A 5,334-nucleotide genomic window follows, 5' to 3' on the forward strand; every position below is an offset into this window, starting at 1 on the left:
GTGTGTGATTAGTTAACTGCTGTGAATCTGCTGTGTTCACTGACCAGCCAGCACAAACTTAAAACTTCATTTTTCGTGCCACACGGCATGAGTCTAACTTTTGCCCTGACAGTTTGCCAGTGATCTAATCAATCAGAACCAGGGTTGATTTGATGGCAACCTGCACAGATGGACACAGAAGATGAAAACTTTGAGAGTTAAGTGAAGATGTCTGCAGAGATTTGGGTCTTGGGAGGAAAGCCAGGTGTTCAAAAGCTCTGGGTTCATGATGTAACGCCTCACATTTTATTACATTTCAAGCTCAAGGCTGAAGTACAGGGATCTTTAGTTGGCATGCCAGAATTGGTGTGTGTGTGTGTGTGTGTGATGGCTCATTCAGATATATAGAGAAAATATATCTAAAAAGTGTTGGCCTCATTACTTTTAAATTCAGGTTGGATATTGACACACAGAGATTTAAGAAATACCAATCCATCTCAAAGAGCGCCTGCCAGGCGTTTCTAACAGGCGTGAGGTAATTCGCTAAACTTAAAGCAACAAATACTCCAGAAATCACCACAGCCTGCCAATAAGTAGTCCATAATCCCACAAACTACTATTTTTACAGTTTAGCTTGTGCACAGATTCAACATGCTGAACTGCAGAGGTGCCAGTGTACAGATTCCTGTAACCTTTGGGTAGAGCTAGGCTAGCTGTTTTTTGTTATTCATGGCTATCTGTCTCCTGGTCTAAGCCTTCTACTGTATAGCTGGTATTAACTGTCTTTATATGTAAATCCTGACATTAAAGCAACCACAAGATTATACCAGAATGTTGAACTTTTCCTCACTAATGTCACCCGTGCACACAGCAGTATAAGCCTCTCCTGCTCACTCTCTCTTTTCCAGATCTTTCTGTTTCTGTACATGCACGCTTGGAATAAATAATAAAGGTTTATAATAGATGCAACTCAACCAGCTCACATACTTAACATCACTTAGTCTACCAAGGCCTCTACTATTTGTCAACATTTATATGGATAGCACATAAAGGTTATTACTCGACCTTATCAGCCAGCTTGTTTCAATTGGAGCACAATGAGTCATTGGATATGGATCCTTTGTAGGCTGGGAAAAGTAGATTGCATTTGCTGGCTCCATTTCAAGTCGCATTCAAAATAGAACAGCTTTGGACGAGATGCTGGGATGCACTCAGTCTTTGAATGTTCGCTCCGATGGATGAAGGTCCTGAATTGGGACACAGCTCACGTCTTCCCTTTGTTCTGTTTGTTTTCATGTGTGGATTTCATCATTGCTACTCGCACGCTGTCAACTTGTCTTTCTTGACATTGTTAGTTTTTAAGGGATTTTTTTTTTTAGTTTTGGCTCATTCATCAGGGACCTGATTAACATAAGCCAGAGCAACCTTTTGCTGCCACAGCCCACCCCTTTCATTGTGATGGAGAAATGTGAACATCTGCAGCACTTTAAAGTCAGGCTCCAAGGACATATTTTAAAAAATGTAATAACTCCATGACCTTCACTCTGGCTCCTTCCTCAGAACTAACTTTGCATATTTAGCTCCTCAGCAAGAAAAATGCTCAAATTAGCAAACCTGTCATTGTGATACTTTTATGGTCTGTAATGAGCTTTACAGCCTTGAGACATAACTGACGGCACTAAAGACATTAAGTTCTCTTTATATCAGATATCCCTCTTGAGGTTTTGGCAAACCTTCAATCCTTTTGACAAAATCAAACAAGATTTGTTTGGTAGTAATCTGTCCTGCAGTGCAGTCTGAAGCATCTGTCACATTTAGCTAATGGTTCACATCCATCACTTTTAATGCTGCAGTCAGTGGCTTTAATGATGAACACAACAGCGCAGTACAAATGCTGACTAGCTGAGTAAGTGTTTATGGGCGTGTGTGCAAGTGTAAAGGAGGAGGAGAGAATATGGTCGTCCTTCTCAGAGCCTTGCTTTGTTTTGAAAACGGAGTAATTTGCTGAGTATTACAAACATTAGCTCCACATCCTGTCAGACACATCGACGGTGTGCAGCGTCACGTCAGGCAGAAGTTACTTCATCTTTGCTGCATGTGGCCTATTTATGGAGCTCTGCATCTGCACAACGATGTGATGTAGAGAGTTAAGGGACTGAATGGAACAGCGTGATGAGATTAGGGACTTAAGTACGAGGGGGGATATTTAACAACAGGCTCAGCAGAGTAGGTTATGATTGTATTTCAGGCATTAGATGTTGTACATAGAATCCCGTTCTTCATGTCTGAACTTAATCCCCAGATCTGCTCTAAGTGGACACAATGATGTTCTCAGAGAGCTGCAGGGATTTAATATTCTCTTTCATCCTTTGCTACCTTGTCTTTGTTTGTGTGTTGAGACATTGACCGAGGATAGAGGTCAAGCAGGTAGTGACGGGTTATGTTGCTAAACAGAGAGAACGAGTGGTTCTTTCTTTTTGAACCAACATCTTTAATATGTTGCGACGAGACATGGGTTGCATTCTTCACACATTTAAAGGTTTTTATTTTGCCTATGTTTCTGAGCCATCACGGCAAGAGATTTAATGTTAAAAAAATGATCTGTTACTTAAGTGACTTCTGAGGGCCCTCTTCATATATAAACATAAGCCTCTGGTGGGAGCCCCCTCTTACAAAATGTCTTGAATTCCTTGTACATTAAGATGACACATATCAAAAGTTCATATATTTAATTTTTTGTTAAAAATTAATATGGTTATTCAGTTGTGTCATTCAATGTTTTGACTAAAACAGTTGTTTGATCGTCAGACATTTCTTTGTGGGGGGTTTATATTTAAATATCATTGTCTCAAATAATGTCATTAGTTATTTTTGTTCCACCATCCTTTCCCTCCAATTTTTCGACAAATTACTTTTTTTGAATAACATTTTTTTTAACTTTAAAACGTGCTTACTGCCGGGTTTAAGACGTCACCCCAGAGTAGTTTTTGAATCTTTCTACAATGAAGCAAGTTTTAGAAAATGCTTTTCCTGCTACAAGTTTGCAGTTCGTCATTCAATGTTCCCTTTGTCGTGTTTGGATTCTCTGAGCAGCTGTGTTAAACCTCTGAAAAAATACACACCTGTTGTGTGCCAGTTGGCCTCGTGGTTAGTTTGTGTGTGCGTGCGTACAGAGGCTGTTGTCCCCTCTCTCTCTCCACCCAGTTTCTAAATCTATCCAGAATCCAATCTGAATAAAGGAATAACATATATATTTTTTAAACACTGTACTCCTCTTGCTCGGCACACAGATGGAGTTAGGGACAACCCGGTGATAATGTTTCTAGCTTTAAGCAGCATTATATTTCCCACAGGAGTTGTTAGAGACCAAGAACAGAGCTAACAGAGGGTTAATAAAAGCCTTGCATTCATAGGTCACCAGAAACACAACGAAAAAGAATAATTATGTTGCTCAAGAACTACAAGATGTGTCAATTAGTATCTTATTGCCAACGAGATGATGATAAATGATTAGCACAGCATTAATATATTAAGACTGTAGTCAATCTTGATGTCAGGAGGTGGCTTAAAAAGGAGCTATAGTTTTCTCCTCCCCTGGTCTTTGTCTTTAAAGCTTGCAGACTTAAACTGTTCTAATGTTGTGATCGTTAAGAGTGCACCGAACGTGATGAAGGTAAATGTACTCGCAAAGTGGCAAACGAGTTAATGATGAGACAAATGAAGAGATAAACAGTGGGAAATTAGGTATTAGAGTTGTGAGCATGTTTTCTCGTGAAAAACTAAGCAGAGGGAGGAGGACGAGGAAAAGGAGGAGGAGGAGGAGGAGGGAGGGCATGGTGATTTAGTGCTGTGTCAGCAGTTAGGCATCATCATGCTCTCCAGAGACGAAGCTTTACGGCTCTTTATGGAGAAATTACGATGTTTCACAAAGAGATTATCGTCATGAGGAAACCTTTAAAGGTGATGGAGGTTGCTCGACTCATCCTCCGACTGACGCTTTATATCAATTGAATGGACTCTGAAAAGAGTAATTCCTCCACATTACCCTTCCTGATTAGTTGAATGAAATAAATCAAACATAGCCAATCATGTCCTTTCATTCTGAGCTTTTCTTGTGTTAGTCTTTATGAATGTGTGCAGCGTGTGTGGGGAGAGGTCGTACTTCAAACGTTAGCACACACTAAAGTGGGCTAAATTGGGCTGACTTTACAGAGCCAACGTGACTCTGTATCTCTTTTGTTTTTCCCTTTGGCTCTTCTTTCCCCCTGTTGTAACCTTCCCCGGTGAGAAAATGCCATGTCAATAAAAGCTTTTTAACATGAGGAAAAATCAATGTTCTCCAATTGCACCTTTCTACAAGCCTGTCGACTGAACAAAAGAAATGTGCAGCCTCTGCACGCAGGGTGAGCTCTGGGGAAAATAATGAAAGTAGAACTTTTGATCAAAAACATGATGAAAGATATTTGGTTATTTCTTGAAGATATATCTTTTCTTTTTTTTTTTTATACATGACTCGACATTAACACCCTACTCTTAACTTGCTTTATTGGTCACAACACAAACTTTTATTGTCTGGAAATAGAAAGCAGGCTTGCAGGCGGAGTTGCAGTAAATATGCACCATAAAAATGCATCATAAAAACGATAAAAACACAACAACAAAACATTAGCATAAAAGCTCAATAAAATGCTTGATAAATAGGGGCATATCACAGCCATAGTAGTTGGAAAGACCAGATAATGTCATTGAAATGATCTATTCTTAATGTTTGTTTCCCCTGAAGAGAGATCAGCTTAAATATTTCTATTTTCATAGAAATATGAAAAGATTTAACGTGCACAGCGGCCCCTGTGTTTAATAACTGTGAGAGGGAAGTTATCTCTGTTATCTATGGGCTTAATAGTTGCAGTGAACAAAGTGTTTGCAAGACTTTAATTTTGCAACCGATGTCTTTAATCTAAAAATATCTAATGATAAACTTGTGTGAACTACTGTATCACGTTTTTTGCAGCTCCCTTCTAAACACAAAGCTTTCTTAGCCCATTGCTTTTTTACCTTGTGTTCTTGAGCTCAACCCGCTGCGCCATGGTGGCAATTGTTGACATATTTAGGTATGCATCATGAGTGTTACTGGAGGATACCAGAGGGGCAGGCCATAGACAACTATGTTAACAGCAGACTCAAGGATGTTGTTATGGTGTTAATTCTGAAATCAGAGCAAAGATACTATCAGTGTTGACAGTCGATAGCAGTCTAACGTTAGATCAGCTCAGGCTACTCACGGCTGGTGGACAGAACGCAGCGTCTGCACCGTCCCAGCGCTGTTTTTCCTGAATTTTCCTTCATGCACGGACG

This window comes from Symphodus melops (assembly GCF_947650265.1).
Source record: "Symphodus melops genome assembly, chromosome: 2".
In the NCBI taxonomy this organism is placed as follows: domain Eukaryota; kingdom Metazoa; phylum Chordata; class Actinopteri; order Labriformes; family Labridae; genus Symphodus; species Symphodus melops.